Below are 20,329 nucleotides of genomic sequence, written 5' to 3'. Positions count from 1 at the left end.
ACTATGTCTTAAGTACAGAAAATTATTTTTAAAAGATAATAACCAAACTACCTTTTCATTTTTACCACTGACAAATAAATACAAGAGACAATCAGGTTAGATTTAATAATTATTTAGAATAATGGAAAAGACACCAACCAAGCACAGATATTCACTCATGCACACACACAGGTATCCCTACACACCCCAGCTGTTAGGCAAGCCATTTAATATCTATTTTCCTCTCATTTGTATCCATAGCCATAGAAAAAGAATTCATATACATAGTCTTTGATTCTGAATTTACTGGAATCTCTTAATGATAATTGTACCCTCATCCAAAATTGGATATTTTTACCCAACCCAGAGTTGTCATGTTGTGTATTATTTGCTGACACACAGTCAAAATGCCAAAATAAAATATCTATCTGATGATGTTACATAGTATATTAAATTGAATTTGTATAACAGGCAAATCCACAAATAGGTGAGAAAGTCAGCTTTTCATTGAAGTAAAGCTCAATAGTTGGTGTGGAATGGGGTGTAAGTGGAGAGGAAAGAGGACAGTTCTGTTCCATTTAGGGATATAACCTCATGGAGTCCCTGCTGTCTTCAACATGTGTCTTCCACAGTTGTCTTGGGCATCAATGATCAGTCAACATTTGCAGGAAGGAGGATAAATGGAACATCATATGCTGATGTTGTCATTAGACAGTTGGTGAGGTTATAATTGTCAATTAAGTTCAGACAGATAAATAGAAATCTTACCATTTTTATCTTTAAGTATAGACCAGGTTTAAGTGTAGAGGAGTGCTGGAATTCATTTTAGGAGCACCTGAGTATTTCTCTATTTAAAAAGAAATAGGGAGGAAGCTTTTAATTATACAATATGTAACCACCTCTTATCCTGTAAACATGTTGTTTTATCACTTTACAAATAAAAGCTCACAGTTTGGAACTTCAGAATATCTCTTCTTTCTTTCAACAGATGGTGCAATGTATGTACCCTGCCACCAGGTGGTGGTCCCTCTATGTGTCCTTGGAGATTCAAAGGAAAACTAGAAATGATTTTCTACTTAATTCACTGGAATATAACTTTCTATGCTGCTAATGTTTATTGGTTTCAATAATCAGATACATCTTGTGTTCAAGGATCTCTATCATCAGTCCCTAGTTTGTACAGAGAATCAAATCTTTAAGACTAGTGCATGCACTCTTTCTCACATTTTTTTTACACTTTTGTTTCACATTCACTTTTTTTAAACTAGTGCTGAGATATACAACTTGGTATACAGTGGGGCTAAATAAAGGTATATTACAAATCTTTGCTCTTTCATTCCTTTTATCTAAATATTTTATCACCTTCTCTTTCTACCTAAGAATTCTTCACTGAAGAAGCAACAGGGATTTCACCTCTTCAATTATTATTCCTAAGAGAAGTATTATCATTTCCTGTGATCCTATTCAAAGAATGCTGTATTTTTAGCACAAATGTAGCTCATTTGCACTGCCTCAAATTGTAAATTTTAAACATTTTTTCCTTATTCTCCATCTCCTATAGACCTTGGCACAGCTGTTGGAAATTCACTGTGTAAATTTCAATAACACATTTTAGAGAAATCTTTAAAAAAGAAAATCCCTACAACATGACTATTATATTTTTCTTGATCTTTGACTTTTTGTCATTTTATCTTGAATTCTAATTTTAAGTCAAATTCCCCACATTGTAGGTTACAAGTTATTGAGATTTCAAGTCTTCAAGATTTGTGTGGTCAGGTGTCAACATTCTTTAGGTATCAACACTGTCGCAGGGCCAGTCTTCAAGCTCTTTCCAGGGTAGCCTAGGGACGAATTCTCTTTTGTCCCAATTACAACCTGAATCTATTAAAGAGACTCTTCTTTTCCAATTCAAGCTCCCTGTTTGCCCATGAGTATCTCTTCTGACTGCCTAAGATTACTTTTAACATCTAAAACCAGAGCCTTTAAGAAAAACATTGCCTTTTTTTTTCCTTATTTAAAGGAAACATTACAAGTACTTGCTATGTTTTTTACTTTCATTGGAATTAGGAGCTAGGTGACCTTGAACTGTATGTCCAATAGATCTTCTTTCAGAAACACTCTAGTAATAAATTGAGTTCCCAGCCTGTCCTAATACAGAGTTCCCAGAGCAGTTTCCTGAAAGAGTTTATGTTCTTCCTAAAGAAAAGAACATTTTTAAAATAAAACTATTTCAAAATGAGGTTTGGGATGGAAATTTAAAGCAGTTTCATGACAGTAACATTTATCTCTTTTGGCAGTTCTGATATTTATGTATTGGGTTTTCTCAAAGCTAGGTCACCTTTCTCTGCAATCATTTGGCCTGTTTTAAAAAGTGATTTCCTAAAGACCAAAGTCTACCCTATTATATTTAGAGTCCAGCTTCACACTGTGAGAACTTAAAATTCCCCAGACTCCTCTGGCAGAGCTGCTTTAGGTCAAAGTACAGACAGATATCACTGCCCTGGATCTAATCCTCAAAAATATCTCAGTCCTCAGAAGGGTTAACACTGCTGCTTATGACAGACTTCATAGCCACCCTCTGCTCCTGCTGTGATTGCAGACCAGTGTGCCTAAATCCCCAACTTGGTTTTCATCAGCTCTGCAAATACTCAACTGGGTAAATATTAACTCAGCATCTAATATGTGCCACGTTACAATACAAGGTTCCAGTGATAGGAAGTTAAAAAACAAATGATCACTGCCCTTTAAATGTTTACTGTGTGTTGGTAGTTTCTTTATCAGATACTTTGCCTTCACTTCTGTTTTCACAAGCCTCTGACCTCTAGCCTAATATCATTTAAATCATTGACTTTCCAGATATCCTGCATCCTAGAATGTTCCAATGTTCATTGTCACTATAATTTATAAGCAAGATTTTTCTTAGTCTTAATCCACTGAGATGTGGATTAAGACTATAAGAAAACATCAAAAGTCTTAATAAATATTAGGTAATCTGAGCCCACTCTGGGGCTTAAAGATTTTCCACAATAAAAGGGCCATGAAGAATCCTGTAAGACATTGTTTGAAATACATTTTTAGCTACATAACAATCACCTCAGTATCTTGTTAAAATGAAGATTCTGGTTCAGAAAACTGGTGTGGAATCTGAGACTCTATCTTTCTAACAATCATCTGTTTCTGTCAGTGCTGTTGGTCCACAAACTACACTTTAATCAGGAAGGCTCCAAGCCTTATCCCACTATTAATTGAAAACGAAGCCATGAGAGATGAGAGGATACAGTCCATATAATCCCACACTCAGAAAATATTAAGTGAATCAGTCACACAGTATAAAATTCAGGTCATGTTTTTTAAAAAATTATTATTCAAATCAACAGTAGCTTTTGTTGAATGCCACTAGTAAGCATGGTTCTCTCAAACTAATCAGGACATACAATTAAAGAAAGCTAAAACAGTATAATAGAATTACTATATGATCTGATAATTCAACTTCTAGATATATAACCAAAAGAATTAAAAGCAGGAACTTGAAGAAATATTTGCACATTCACACTAGCCATACAAAAAGGGAAAGCAACCCAAGTGTCCGAAGACATGACAAAAAGGGAAAACAACCCAAGTGTCCACAGACATGAATGGATAAAGAAAATGTGATATATACATACAATAGGCAATACCCTTAAGAAGGAAGAAAATTATGCCTGTGTTAAAATGTGGATAAAACATAAAATTATGCTAACTGAAATAAACCAGTCACAAAATAATACATGCTGTATGATTCCACTTAATGTACATAGAATACTCAAACTCTTAGAAAGTAGAATGGTAGTTATCAGGATTGTGGGGCAGGGTGAGAGGAGGGAATGGAAAGCTGTTGTTTAATAGGTACAAAGTTTCCATTTTGCAAGACAAAAGGTGTTCTGTGAATGAATGGTGCTGATAGTAGCACAATTCGAGAAAGTACTTAACCCATTTTGTCCTGTCTTCCCTGGTGTAGAACACCTATAAAAACTTAAATATAGTATATGTATATAATGTAATTATGTTAATGATATAATTATATAATAATTATTAGAAAATAATGATATTAATTTTTTAAAAGCTCTAAATTGTTATTTCAAATGTATTTTAAAGCACTATGTCTATTTCACTGGAATATTCACAGAATTGAAAACTTAGGACTCAATGGGTTAATGTCACTGAACTGCACATTTAAAAATAGTTAAGGTGGTAAATTTTATATCATTAGTATTTTGCTACAATTAATTATTTTAATTAAAGAAAGTTTTAAAATATTTACAGAAGAACTATCCAGTGAAATAACATTAGGGTATCTTTGGAACCAGATTTGTTTCATGAGGATTCAAGTTTAAACCAACACTGTAGGAAATTATAGATGTTTATGTTTATTCAATTCAGGCAGAAAAAAATTGACCCATTATCCAGAATTATGGGCTAGATTACTAACCTCTTTGTAGTACATTAGGATCCTATTGTCAAAGAGACCACAAGCAACACTTAACTCACCTGGCAATATTATAAGAATTACCTTATAGATCTGAAATTCTGTTGTTTTATGTCCTGGCAAAATTCTCTGGTCTTGGGGTTTCTGGAATTGGAAAAAACAACTTTTTCAGAAAGATAAAGTTGTTCACCTGCGGGTGTCTTTTAACTCTGAGAAATTGTTTTTAATTGAGTGGATTTATTAAGTAAATCAAAGCTATGTTAATAATTTTGTGCAAAGCTTAATGTGCAGATTTGGTGTTTAAATTGTAAAGCTAAATAAATATCTTTAAGATTTAGTCTTGTGATTAATATGTAAATGCAGATATTTAATTAGATATGCAAAAATATATAATTAAAAGATTGATTTCACCTTTCCAATTTCACTTGAAAAAGATTATAAACATTCTTGAAATGATTAAAAGAATGCAGTTTACTATATTTTATAATTTCAATTGTTAAATATATTTTTAACAGTTCAGTACTTTGGGAGGGTTTTATTCCCCATAAAATAAATAAGTCAATGCTGAATATATTGAATTCATAAATGCAGTTTTAAATATTTTAGAAAATTAATAAAATTTGAATATGGACTGATTACTAAGGGCATTTTTTTCTGGGTTGTAAATTCTAAGTTGATTGACCATTGATCAAAAGTCTCCTTTAAAATGATGGATAAAATTAACAACATATGCAAATCAAGAAGCATAAGAAAGGCAAACAATTGAGTTTAATAGTGTAATAAATTTAATGTTAACTCAGAAGACTAAGGAAATATTGAAATTATTTTTATGGACGAGAACTGCTTTTAAAACCACCAAAAATCTCACTCCCATTGGCACACCTAAATTGTCAGACATCATTTAGTCTTTTGATAGGATCAAGAAAGTATCATCCAAAAACTTATCTGATGATGATATCACCTTTAAATATTTTATTGTTCCCCCTGTGACAGTAGTGCAGCCAGGACACAAGGAAATCTTTAAGGAAAGACAGGCACCCCAATAGTCCTGCCTGGTAGTACCCTAGGTCTAGAGGTATTCTGGAAATTTGTCAATGCTCAATTGGGTGACAGCAACCAGGTACGAAGCACAAAGTGGTTGAAAGTTAGAAATCAATTATTTGAATCATATTTGAGACACAGGTAATAAATCTGTGGTAGAACTTGCAGTGTGATAGGAGTGAGGCAGATGGATCAGAATCCTGAAAGCAGACAGAACTTCCCCAGAAGCAAATAAAACATTACATTTGTTCAGTGCTGTATCAACAAGCCTTCAAAAGAAAGACCATGTCTTTTTATCTCTTGTTTTGCCAATGTTTCCCATGGTTCCAAGCATGAAGCAGTTGCTTGAATACCTGCTGAATAAACTAAAGACAGATAATAAGGCTTAAAAAGACATTGTGGGTTGAGAGTGTAGCTATGAGCTACAGCACTTTCCTAGCATGTGCAAGGCCCTGAATTCTTTCCCCAGCACCACAAATAAAAAGTAATTTATAGGTAAAATAATAATAATAATAATAATAATAATAATAATAATAATAATGGCTAGAAGAAAGTAAACAGAATTTAATAACCAAATAAATCAAAATTCTGTCCATTCATTTGCCTGTGATCATCATCACCATAGATTCAACTGGTAGTTAAAAATAACAGGGTGATTAGGAAAGTTTGTGGGCAAAAGCTGCTTCTGGTATGTAGATAATATTTCCAAACTATAAATAAATCATCACTGAGTATCTCTACTGACCTTCAGCAGAATGGATTTCTGGAATAAGTAAGGATCACTATTCCCTTAGAACAGTGTATCTAGAGTGTGCTCTGTACACCTTAAGTCCATACTACAAATGGGATCATAATAATTGTCACTTGAGGAAGACATCCACACAGGATTGCTTCCTGCTTCTTAAGTAATTTCCAAGCCTAATGTGTTTATTCTACTTTGGTCAACTAACTTTTCAAATCCTACTAGAACAGGATGTATCCAATTGTGGATTTTAAAAATATTTTTAGCAGTCATGAATGGATGTTGCCATATGTCAAAAAAAAAAAAGAGGGATTTTTTTTTAAATCAAATAAGTTTAAGAAATTTTGTGTTAAACAAAATAATAAAGATTTTTTTTCTTTGCAGGACTTCTCAGAGTCGATAGTATTTTTATATTCAGTGTGAGTTTTAAAGGAACATATGCAATTTTTTGTTGTTGTTGTTGTTGTTATCTTTTGGACTCTTTTTCACAGAGCACCTTGAAAAAATAATACTTCGTGGAACAGGCTTGGATACTTCAAACCAAACCTTGCTCAGTTCTGAAAAATAATTTTTCATGGACTCTAATTGAATTGATGTCTCTTTGTTTTGGTCATTTTTTATTCTGTTTTTATTTATGTAGTTTCACTATTTAAGAATTCCTTCTTCCCACATAGCCACAAGAGGTAAATATGCAACTTCACAGAGAATTTTTACTGTAACACTAATTTTTTAAGAACTTTACAATAATAGACAAAACATTCATACCATTTTCACATTTTTCAAAGACCTTTTCTTAATTTGTCTCTTCAGAGTCCCTGTGAAATAGTCATGGCACATGTGTCCATGAACAGTGGAAGAACCAGAGGTGTGGTTTCTTATTGTAAGTGACATCACAGCTGCAGTTTCTTTAATGTGACTCTAGGCTGTGTGGTCTGTCTTTGAGTTGGGTTTATTTGTTTTCTGCTATGTAAATATTTATTCTCTTATTAAATATTCTATGAAAAAAATATGAACAACTGAAATGAGCATTTAAAAATTAAATTTGTATTTTACAATATCAGTTGTCAGAATTAACAGGACTGTGATCAACCTATCAGCTTTGGATTAGAATTTTCTTCATAAAAGTTGATATCTTATCCAGAATACACAAAGCAGGATTTTACCACATCTATATATTTTCTAAATCAGTTCTCTAAGCTTTCATCAATTACATGATCAATCATACCAATTTCTTATGGATCCATCTCTTTAGCATTGAACTATCCATCTTATTAAGTAAAAAGTGAATACAATATGCTTTAAATATTTTTTCAATAATTTCCCCTTCTAAGGTTGGGTGAAATGACAAAAAGGTTAATCTTCCTCATATAGGTTGTCAGGGTCAGATCAATGATCATTCTAAATTCTCGATAACCACATCTAAGCCACCCATCAACATCCCTTTATTTAGTGGATATTAAAAGAAATTTTTTGTTTCTAATGACACCAATCAAGTTGACAGTTTACCCTTTGAGTACATAAAGGAAGCTGAGAAAGAATGAGTGCTGATAGAGATTTCTTAACACCAAAAATTATTGTCTGCAGTTATAAATATGAAACTTCCAATATCTACAGAGTACAAATCTTGTTTTATTTGTCTTTTATTTTTCAAGTGCTTAGTTCAGTGTATGGACAAAAATATTGGCTCAAGAAAGGTTTATTATTCTTTTTTTTATTTTTTTAAGAAAGGTTTATTATTCTTATTGACTCCTCTGCCTGACAAAAGTAAGTTTCCATTAATGTATGGCCCAATTCCAGGAAGCTAAAATTGCAAAATCTGGTTCCATGATCCAGAAAATTCTTTCCCCCAAAATATTCATAGCATCAGATGAGCTGACAACATATGGCTCAGAGATGAGAGCGCCCATCAGGGTTTTGGTATTTTGGTTTTATAAAAACCTTGAGAAATTTTGTTTTGAAGCTGATATTTTCAAAAAAGTTCTTTGAATTTTTCAGAACATTTCAATGACTGCTTTTCAAGGGAAATTTTAGTAATTTTTTTCTAACTGAATGGAAAGCTGTGCTATGCAAACAACAAAGATTTTTTTCTTTTGAAAGTTATTCATGTCCTGCTTCTAGGATTGCCAGGGGAATTGAATTAAAAAAAATTTTAACCAAGCAGACGATCAGAGTTATACTGTGCTAGAGACAACCTAAACTCTGAAGTTCAGAAGATTTATGTTTCCTTCTAAGCTTAGAGCCCATGTATTTCAGAAGGCTTCTTAAGTTAGCCAAATAAGCTTGCATGACCTACAGCCAAGTTTATTTTCTTTTAAAAGAATTTCTTATTTGTTTTTACCAATTTTTCTCTTCTTCATTTATTCTCTTGTGGGTAACAAAGAAGAGGGTTTGAATTTGCCTGCGTCCCTCAAAAATAGGGTAAACCCACACTGTGCAAGAAGCATTTCTTCAGAAATCATTTTTTCACTGCATTTTCTCTTGTACATTAAGAAAAATTGTCCATAATTGTATGTTTTATTATCTGTACTGTCAATGCAAGAAAACTGAGATGCAATGTCAAATAGCTTAATGGAACCACTGCAGTTCGAATCAATGACTATTAAACTCCAAGGCCTAATCGAGTTCCACTTTTCAGTGGTTTTCAAACTTAAATATGCATTAAAGCAGCTAAATAATTACAGCAGATGCAAACTCCATGCACTATATATCTGGGAATTATAATTCAATAGATTTTTTTTTTTTGGCCTTAGAAACATGAGTTAACAAGCATCCTAGGTGATTCTGAAGCAAGTCATTTATGTTCCCATGAATTGGATCACATTCCAATTAATATTTGACTCCACTTGTTTTTTCTTGTCTGACTCACATCAACAGTCTCATCTCACTAAAAATAACGACATGGTAGGAACAAGAGAAACTCATTTTCTTATTTGAATCCTGTTTTAGTTTTTAGCCTATTAAATAGAAATAATTATTTTCCTTAATTCAAAGGATTGATATAGAGGTCAAATGGCAAAAATAGGTGCTACAATGCTCATAGCAGGAGAAGGCACTTTAAAAAAAAAAAGAGTATTTAAGTATATATTTTCATAGCAGATATAAAACACAAATCATATTTATATGCTTTGATACAGGGTTATATAAGATAAAAAGATGTTTAATTTATATCCACAACTACTTCAACCTCCTAAGTTCTTATCCACAACCACCATGCAGTGTAGAACATCTTACATTAATGTGCATACATATGCATATGCTCCAACCCACACACATGGTTCAGCTGCTATGTTAGTGGTAGATTTTCCAATATCTGCATTTCAGACAGCATAGACACATACAAGATGACATCATTTTTTCAAAACAATGCAAATGGGTCAAGACTAAATACCTATGACTATTGCTGACACTACTACTAGCCATGTGTGAATTGCAGACACTCATGTGGTTTCTTTCTTAGGTATATGAACTTCAACTACCCTCACCAACAGAGGAAGGATTCTGAACCAATTGGCATGACAAAAGAGACTGACACACAGGCACACCACATGGAATTTTTCTAAAAATGAAGAAAATTTAGCATTTCTTGTTATTTGGGGCTACAATGCCATAAGTATTCCACCTTTCGTGTTTTAACTTTGGAAAGAGGAGACTGGCTGGAAAACAAGAGGTAATTTGCATGTGAAGAATAAACAAACAGAAGTCTGCAGTGTGCCATCTCAAAAAACTAAAGTTGAGATCTTTGTGTTAAAAAGGAAGAGCAACAGAATTTTTAGGAGAGAAGATAGCAGGCTAGCAATGTAGCATCTTTCCCCTTCTGCTCTCCTAACACATATTTTATTTTTAAATATTTATTTTTTATTCATAATTGGGCACAATACCTTTATTTTATTTATTCATTTTCATGTGCTGAGGATTGAACCCAGGGCCTCACACATTCGAGGCGAGCACTCTATCGCTGAGCCACAACCCCAGCCCTAACATATATTTTAAATAAACTGACTTAACCTCCATATATCATCAAGAGCCTTCTCCTGGGCATTACTGATTCAAAGCTTTTCCTCACTTTAGTATATTAATAAACAGTATCAGTTCTTTTTTTTTTTGTTTTTTAGTATCAGTTCTTTATAAATAATAATCTCACCATCTCCCATCACCTCAATCCAGTCATTAAATTAGAGTGCATTTTATATCCTTAAGAATGTATTCCTCTTCATAAAAATAACAAGGTGACTAGTCAAGTAGAGAAAGGTTTGGAAGGAATGAGAAGGTGAGGTGTTATGAAATGAAATCAACCAAAATATGTGCATGTATGAATATGTCATAATGCAGCCCACTTTTATAATGCGCCAATTTAAAAAAAGAATATATTCCTACGTCTGGTGTTAACTGTCTTCTGTAAAAATTTTCTGTCAGATTTCCAATTATTCCTTGATTTACACCATATCCACATCCTACCACACCACCATTTCCCCAAGTATACACATTTCAAAAGTATATTCATTCCTGCACTTATGTTTTCACAAACATTCAAGTCAGTAAAAAATATATAGATTTTGTATACTTAAGTGACTACAAGACTGTGTAGAAAAAGATTCCAAAATGTTAAGATTCAAGGAGCTGATCTCTAACAGGGGTGGCAAGACATTTATTCACATACACAGATATACACACATGCATACCCCCAAACAAGCACAGACACGAATGCATACATACACACATATGCATAAGAGCATACTGTATATTTTAAAAAGATGGCTTATGTAGTCACCACAATTGATTCCTTGTTGTGCCTGGACACATGCTTATATTCATCTCCCAGACTTTTTTCAGAAAAGAGTAGTCATATGTCTGAGTTCTGGCCCAGGCTGTGTAGATATAAATTTTATATATATATATATATATATATATATATATATATATATATATATATATATATGTATGTATCTTTCAGGCCTGATTCATGTAAAGATTAAAATTAATTATACTCTTTCTTCTTCTGTTTTCTATGACTAGTTGCAAAAGATCTAAATCTAAGACTTGAGAACTCTGCATGTGAAATTCCAAGCTTTTTTTTTTTTTTTTTTTAAATGTGTGTGTTTGTTTCTGTGTATTGAATCCATGAACCCTGGGACATTCTGCCTCTGATATATATTCAAAATTCTTTTTATTTTATTTTGAGACAGTCTTACTAAGTTGCTGAGGCTTGCCTTGAACTTGTGATTCTCCTGCCATAGCCTCCTGAGTTGCTGCGAATACAGGCATGTGCTACTGCATGTAGGTGAAATTTTGCTTTCTACCAAACAAGTGAAAAAATTAAAAACAGACAGTAAAATTAATTTTAATAACATAATCTATTTAACCTAATATATAAAAACGATTATTTCCACAAGTAATCAATTATGAAAATTATTTATTCACTGTAATGTTTTTTTATCCTAAATCTTCAAAATTGCTATATAATTCACACTTATTACATTTAGAACTAGCTACATTTCAAGTCCCCATTTGTTTGCTGCAGGCTGGTGACTACCATGATGGACACCACAGCTCTAAGGGACTGTGAAGCCCATCATGAAAGGTGCCTGGCTCTCTGATCACTTTGTACAAGGCCATCCTTAAACACCTTTTTCAACTGTTATATGAGCAATCCATAGTCTTCTGCTTTGTAAATCTATTGAGATTTTAAAGTTGTTTATAACAACAGTAGACTTATCCAATCCAGCACATTCCTATCATGTAAATACTTACACATGACACTGTGTGATGCTTCTATCATCATCGAGTCACTGGTGTTGATCCAGAACACATCAGGATATTTGAGAAGATAAGGTCTGGAGTAGCTCTAGGGCACTTCACAAGGCAAAACAACATTTGAAATAAGAAAAAAAACAAAATAAAAAGGAACAAAAGAGAGAGAAATAAGTAGAGGAAAAGGGAAGTCCATATGCATATATAGAATTTTAATGCACAACAAATTAATCTATAAAAGTTCACAAAGGAGAGGATTGGGGCTATAGCTCAGTGGAAGAGTGCTTGCCTAGCATGTGTGAGGAGGCACTAGGTTCGATCCTCAGCACCACATAAAAATAAATAAATAAATATATTGTGTCCATCTACAATTAAAAAAAAAATTTAAAAGTTCACAAAGGTGAATTAATGAGTTTATGTAAATTGAGATCATATTGAAGTCAACTTAATAACATATTGAGTGGATTTCAACTTTAATCTTTCTTTAATATATCTCATAGTATCATTTTGTTAGTGAGTTTTTTATCCTGTGCACAATAATAGTCCAGTGGAACTGTTCAAAATGAATTAAAGGTGAAGTGACTTGATGTAGCAAAGTGAGGTTAAGGCAATAACATTAATTTTACTAAAAGAAAAAGATATGAAATAAAAAATTTTAGGGCAAATAAAGGGGAAAGGAAGATAAGAGAGCATTTAGAGTGTACCTATTATTTACCAAGTCCATTCACATTTTATTCTCTTTAAAAATCATATGGGGTAATATGATGATTGTGGAGGGTACCAGAAATTGAAATCAGGGGCACTTGATCACCAAGCCACATCCTAGACCTATTTTGTATTTTTATTGGAGACGAGGTCTCACTGAATTGCTTAGCACCTCACTTTTGCTGAGGCTGGCTTTGAACTCGAGATCCTCCTGCTGGGATTACAGGCTTGCGCCACCGCGCCTAGCTAATATGATCATTTTTTACTAAAGCAAATGTAGGCCTTAATGAAGTGAACTAACATACCCAGGCTACCACATATTATAGGGACTAGCCCTGGAATTTAGACTCAATTTTTGATTACTATTTTAATTCTCAGACAGTGAGCCATTGTGAACAAATAAGTTGACATTATAGTGTGTTCAAGTTTGGTCTTAGAAGAAGAGTGAAATAAGAAGTGATGAGAGAGAGAAAGAGAGAGAGAGAGAGAGAGAGAGAGAGAGAGAAGAAAGCTTGAAGAAAGAAGGAACAGTCAGCAGTACAAAGAAAACAGGAGAGCAAAATGTTACTGGAACTGAAGGTACAATGAAAGTACAGAAACAGGATTTCAACTAGCAGGAACCAGGGGACCAAAGTGATTCTATCTGCATAGAGAGCACATATGTGCTTGTTATCATACCAAGGAAAATCAAGCAAGAGTCAGGACAGATGTTAGAGAGAGGAGGAAAAATCAAGCAAAACTTCTCATGTCTTGTTTAGTTTTTGTTGTTGTTGTTGTTGCTTTTTTTCTCCTATAAACAAACAAACAAAAAACAAACCAAAAAACAAACTTCACCAGCATCTATTCTGAATATTTAATATTCTACTTCTCCATATTACAATGGAAAGAATAGACAGGGATATATTATAGTCATTATTTAATCCTGGAGCTACTGATAAATGGGTAAGTGAGTTGTCAAGTGTTCTAAGTGTATTTCCTCTCTAGGGATTATAAAAAATATGTCAGCTTTCCTTGGAAGCACAAGGTAGGATTTTACACACTGATACCTTTGAAGTGAGGCATAATCACATGACCATCTTTAGCCAAGAAATGTGTACAACAGACACTTGAGAAACCTAGACATCATTCACATTTCCTTCCCCTGCCACAGAACTTTGGTTCTTGAATGAGTTTTTTGAAAAGATACTCCTTATTCTCTACATGGAGTAAGGAGCAGGAGCAGCAAAATAACCTTCACTTTATGTTAAGCCACTGAGACCTGGATTTATTATTATAGGATGACCAATCTATCCTGATAGACATAACAGGCAGTCTGTGCTCAGTTTATTTCATCCATAAAATAAGACGATTGGATAAGCTCAATCTCTCTTAACTTTTGAAAGTGAAGTGATTGTGAAAATGAAATACTACTCAATATTTATAATGTATAAAAGTAGAGGCACATTGGTTAAGGCTGCATCTCCAGGTGTCCAATAAGCAAAGTTTCAAAGCCACTTAAATAAATACCCTCTAAACTTCCTTCAAATTCAGGCAAGGTGATTTTCAATGAATATCATTATGTTAGGCACTGTTAGAAATTCAAAGACATATAAGACACAATATCTACTGCCAAAAGCTTAAAATCAAGTTGAAAAAACATAAAATAAGTTCACAAATATTTAAAAGTGCAAGGCAGAATAAGTTTCATTAAGCAAAATTTTTCCAAACATATTTTGACTATAAACAATTTTATAATTGTATTGATTTCATAAGAGTACACACAAACTAATGCATACTTACATTTTTATGACAGCCAAAATGGTCTCATAGAGAGTTTTATTGCCAAAAGAGAAGATGACAATTTAATATTTTTATAGGTTTATACCACAATAAATAACATATTAGGGAAATTTTATGTTTTATTAATCATACTATATAGATTAAAATTATCAAATAGACTGGAATTGTCAGAGACAACATGTATCAAAGCACTAGTTAAATGGAAGTTGTTGCCTGTGTGTGCCTGTGATTCATGGGCAGAATGTCTATAAATAATGACAAGTTTTCACATGTCAGGTAATCACTCTGGAAGCTTTCAGTAAGTACTGGGTGTGGTAGCAAAATTCTTAAGGGAATATTCCTTTATAATTTTTTAAAAGTATTTAATAAATACACTCTTTGTTTTCCTGTACCTTTAAAATATATTTCTTAGTAGAAAATGAATATTTGCTAGCACTGATTTGTTCCTTGTGTTTGGGAAATACATAATACATCTGAGGTATGTGAGTGTCCAGATGAGGGAAAGGTAAGAGATAAAACAGGTGAGTCAAGTCTGATTGTTGCTTCATGATAAGGTGGCTTTTGAATGTGGAATTAAAGGATTATTAAATGACAAATGCTTCCAGAACAAAAAGAAAGCATTATCCAACATGCTTATACTGACATGGGTAATAATATTTGATCAGAGTTTAGAACACATGAAATGGAGTAATGAAATTTAAACATAGTAAAGATGCCTCTACTTGAGAGCATAGAAGTTTGTGAATGTCAAGCTAAAGACTTTGAACTCATTCTGTAAGCAGTAGAGAGACATTGATGATTGGTTTTGACCTGTCCACACTACTCAGACTTGGTCACCGAAATCTTCACAAGCTATTATTTCTTTGAATCCTTCCCAACCATAAAGCCAATCAGCAGCAGGCCAGACCCATCAGCAGTAAGGTTTGACTTTGATCACTTCCTACCTTGAAAGTAGTACCTAGCTGTCTACCACAAATTTATGTTCCCGCTGCCAGATTCTGGAATTGTCACTGAGTGATTATTTTCAAGACAGACTCCACTTTCCAACCACTGTCATTTCAGAACAGGTCATAGGACAGATTTTCATCAATGGAAAGTTAGCAAACTGAGTTGTGCCACTACACTGAAGTTGTTAAGAACAAGGGAAATCCCCTCCAACCTCCACTGGTGAAAAGCAAGCAAGGGGTGGTAGAATCTAAGGGAAAATAAGAAAAAGAAAGAATAAGGATCCCTTGGGATCCCACAGAATAATTGGGAGAAACCCCGTTTCCACCACCATTCACAGGGAACACACACATGGTCCTGTTACATGAAAGAAGAATGCGGTTCTGTCAAACCACTGATATTTGAGAGGCTTATTTAACACAGAAATTAGTGTTTCCCTAATTAATATGGCAATTGGCCAAGGAAACAGAGAGCTATCATAGAAAAACATAAATATATTTTTATGGATTATCATCAGGGTGGTTATTGGCAAGAAGATTAACATCATATGCTCAATGAGGAAACCCATATTATAAGGTGGCGAAATATTTGGCAAATATCTCATTTGTGATAACATGGTAAGCAGATCAAGTCAGTACAAGAGTCAAAAGGAAAAATATTCCAGAAAGACATAAGTCAAAGTCTTTTATAGCCTTAGTTAGAATCGTCAACTCATTGTTTTTGCTATACAGTTTTCCTTCATTGTCTACAGGGATAAGTGTCAAGATCTCCAGTGGATGCCTGAGACTGCAGTTAGCACCAAATCCTATATATACCATGATTTTTCCTGTACAAACATACCTATGATAAAGTTTCATTTATAAACAGGCACAGTATTGGATTAACAGCAGTAACTTCCAATAGGTCTTAGTAGCTTCAGCATACAATTGTTTTTCTTTTACTATTGAGAACTTTTACCTTTTCACTTAACAGAAGCACTTTGAGGCTTTTCTTAGACGTATCCAGATAGCCAGTGTCATTACTTTTGCACATTGGAGTAACTATTAAGTAAATATGGGTTCCTTGAATATAAGCACTGTTATATAACCCGAAATATTCATCTGAAAACCAAAAGGCCTTCTAAGCAACTTATATATTGGATAGTGTATACGGCATTGACATGCCAGGAAAGGGATGATTCACATCCCATGCAAGATGGAGCAAGATGATATGAAACTTCATTCTACCCAATTGAGACTTAATTGTGGCCCAACGTGGGCCACAATTTAAAAACATATGGATTTTTTCTTCTAGAAGTTTTCTCTTGCAATTTTCCAGCACTGGCTAATATCAGATAAGTAAAACAACAGAAGAAGAAATCACAGATAAGAGGAAACTCTCATATTCTAATCTTAAATCATTTGGTCCAGCACATATTCAAGGGGAGAGAATTACACAAGGATCTTTGGGAGCTGTGCTATCAGTTGCCTTAGCACAGATTAGAGAAATAATCTCAGCCTATAGAATGGGATAAAATCTTTGCTAGCTACTTTTCTGACCAAGGATTAATATCCAGACTATATAAACAACTCAAAAAACTTAACAGCATAAAACAAATAACCCCATCAATAAATGGAAATATTAACTAAAAATATACTTCTCAAAATAAGAAATGTAAAGACACCCCCCCTCAAAAAAAACACATTAAAATACGTTCAACATCTTTAGCAATCAGGAAAATGCAAATCAAAACCACACTAAGATTTCATCACTACCCAGTTAGAATAGCAATCATCAATAATACAAATAATAATAAATGTGAAGAGGATGTCAACATCGTTGACAGGATTTTAAATTACTACAACCACTATGGAAATCAGTATGGTAGTTCATCTCAAGATTAGGCATGGAACCACCATATGACCTAGCTCTTCACTCCTCAGTATTTATCCAAAGGAATTAAAGTCAGAAAACTACAGTAATACATGCATATCCATGTCTATAGCAGCACAATTCACAGTAGCCAAGTAATGGAACCAGCCTAGGTATCTATCAACAGATGAATGGATAAAGAAGATATATACACCCACAATGGATTTTCAGTTATAAAGAAGACTGAAACTATATCATTTATAGGCAAATGGATGGAACTATAAAATATACTAAATGAAATAAGACAGACTCAGAAAGACAAGGGTTGTATGTTTTCTCTTGTATATGGAAGCTACAGAGAGAAAAATAATGAAAGAAAATGGACCTTATGAAAATAAAATTGAGATCAGTAGAATATAGAGGATAGAGATCAGAGAGAGAGAGGAAGGGATGGGAAGATAATGTACTAGGGAATGAAATAGACCAAATTATGCTATGTGTATATTCATTGGGTATAAATATATCACAATGAATCCCTGATTGTGTACAATGATTATAATGCACCAATAAAATTTTCTTAAAAAATTATGAGCTCAAGCTTGTGAAACTGCATAAGTGGAGAAAAATGAAGAGCAATCCAAACCTTGAGGACTTTTTGTCTTGAGAGATAAATCTAAGAATGGCTTTGAGAAATCAGAAGTTGATCTCCAACGTGTCAGCTTGCGAACCAAATTCCTCAACAAGATTCCTGAGTGCAAGAAGTAAAATGAGGAATCAATAAATTGGAAGGTATCAAACTGAAAAGCTTCTTCACAACAAAAGAAACATTCAAGAATGTGTACACAGAGTTTCCAGGATTGGGAGAAAACCTTCTCCACCAGTACCTCATGATATACAAAGAACTCAAAAAACTTAACACCAGAAAAATATAAAACCCAATCAATAAATGGGCAAAGGAATTGAATAAACACTTCACAGAAGAAGAAATATAAAATGGTCAAAAATATATGAAAAAATGTTCAACATCTATAGCAATTAGAGAAATGCAAATTAAAATTACACTGAGAATTCATCTTACTCCAGTCAGAATGGCAATTTTCAAGAACACAGACAACAATAAATGTTGGCGAGGATGTGGTAAGAAAGGTACTCTCATACATTGTTGGTGGGACTGCAAATTTGTGCAACCACTATGGAAAGCAGTATGGAGATTCCTCAGAAAACTTGGAATGGGACAGCCATTTGACCCAGTTATCCCTCCTTGGTCTATATCCAAAGGACTTAAAAACAGCATACTACAGTGATGCAGCCACATCCATGTTTATAGCAGCTCAACTTACAATAGCCAACCTATGGAAATAACCTAGGTGTCCTTCAATGGATGAATGGATAAAGAAAATGTGGTATATATACACAATGGAATAATACTCATCTATAAAGAATGAAATTATGGCATTTACTGGTAAATGGACAGAACTGGAGAATATCATGCTTAGTGAAATAAGCCAATTCCAAAAAACTAAAAGCCAAATGTTCTCTCTGATTTGTGAATGCTAACCTCAAACAAGGATGATTGGGGAGGGGAATAATAGAAATAGACTGGACTAGACAAAGGGTAACCAAGGGAAGGGAGATGGAGAGGAATGGGAAAGACAGTAGAATTAATTGATCATAACTTTCTGAGCCTTGTATTTGTATACATGATCAGCGTCACTTCACATCATGTGCAATAACAAGAATGGGAACCTAATAAAATAAGTTATACTTTATGTTTGTATGTTCTTTTTTCTTTTTAAAAATATTTTTTGGTTGTCCATGGACCTTTATTTTATAATTTATTTATATGCAGTGCTGAGAATTGAACTCAGTACCTCACCTCACCTAGGCAAGCGCTCTGCCACTGAGCCACAGCCTCAGCATCTATGTATGTATATTCTACCAAAATTCATTCTACTGTCATGTATAACTAAAAATAAAAAATAAAGAAGTCAGAAGTTGACTGAGATTCTGAAGAATTAAATAACCAAGTAAATCCATTAGAATTACTGAATGAAAAGAAAAAACACCTTGAAAATTAAACAATCCATGACCTTTGAAATGTGTGCCAGGCAAGAGCTGGGTATGAATGCTGTACATCCCCCAAGGAGGATAGGTTTCCCAATATCAGCCTTAGAAACAATTATGGAAGATAATGGGTAAGGAAGAAACTTTCAAATAGTAAAAGCCAGAAACCATAGAAAACAGAGAAGAGAATTTCTCCCCAAGAACAGAGGAACATTTTTACCATCAAGACATGGAATCTTCACAATGTCTGCCTGGCAGGAGGATTTCATCACTGCCATGGATCACTGATGCTAAGTGTCTTCAATTATTTCCTTTTCCATGTAGGAATTTCTATCACAGGTTTCCCACCTTTGCTGCATCATTGCTTGCTTTGTAGTTCACGGGTCACTGTTTCACACACACCTGAACACTGCTAGCCTGAGGATTATACATCTTCTAGAGTTCCTGGAACAGTGACTGTAAATGACACTAAATTTTCTCCCTTGGAGATGAAGGGGATTTATTATTATTACATAGGTAGGAGACAGGATATGAATAGCAATATCTGGGGCATTCTCCATAATCATTCAAGAATTCAGCTGTAACAAGAACCTCTACTGAAAAATATAAGTTTTATTTAAACTATTTAGAAAATACTCTAGACTGGGGAAAAAAACAGAATGCCAATATATCAAGTTGCCATGTAAAATATAAAGACAAGCAAGCCCCATGCTCATGTTAGATGATCAGTTTGAAGGCTAAGCAAACAGTAAAAGTTTTGAAAAACTGAATTTAAAAGGTTGTGTGAAAGATCAAAGATATTTCACCAAAGTAGTATTATTTTAAAACCCATACTAAAAAGAGTATTTTCTTTAAGGAAAAAAAGCCTTAAAAGTCTTCTTAATGTTATTCAGTACAATGGTGAACAGAAGAGATGAGAGGTGACATAAATGTATAGTTTCTGATCTTAAGAAAAACACTTTGTTTTTCACAATTAAGCATGAGGTTAGCTGTACAGTTTACACAGCTAA

General features: G+C 33.6%; 1 long non-coding RNA gene across 2 annotated transcripts in view; it reads right to left on the bottom strand.

Annotated features, from left to right (window-relative positions):
- Window positions 1–212: 212 nt before the first annotated feature.
- The window catches only part of LOC124102341 (uncharacterized), a 61,547-nt gene continuing 41,430 nt past the window's right edge, over window positions 213–20,329 (bottom strand). The window contains exons 2-5 of one of the 2 annotated variants that reach the window (XR_009228121.1): window positions 11,976–12,077; window positions 5,729–5,850; window positions 4,529–4,588; window positions 213–826 (exon numbers count right to left, since the gene is read on the bottom strand). This is a non-coding gene — a long non-coding RNA (uncharacterized LOC124102341). The remainder of the gene's footprint in view (window positions 827–4,528; window positions 4,589–5,728; window positions 5,851–11,975; window positions 12,078–20,329) is intronic. The other variant, XR_009228122.1, reaches the window with a different exon arrangement.

Source organism: Marmota monax, unplaced genomic scaffold (assembly GCF_021218885.2).
Source record: "Marmota monax isolate L192 unplaced genomic scaffold, Marmota_monax_Labrador192_F-V1.1 WCK01_AAM20220418_F8-fsc00191, whole genome shotgun sequence".
NCBI classification, from domain to species: domain Eukaryota; kingdom Metazoa; phylum Chordata; class Mammalia; order Rodentia; family Sciuridae; genus Marmota; species Marmota monax.
This window is presented reverse-complemented; position numbering and strand designations above follow the sequence as displayed.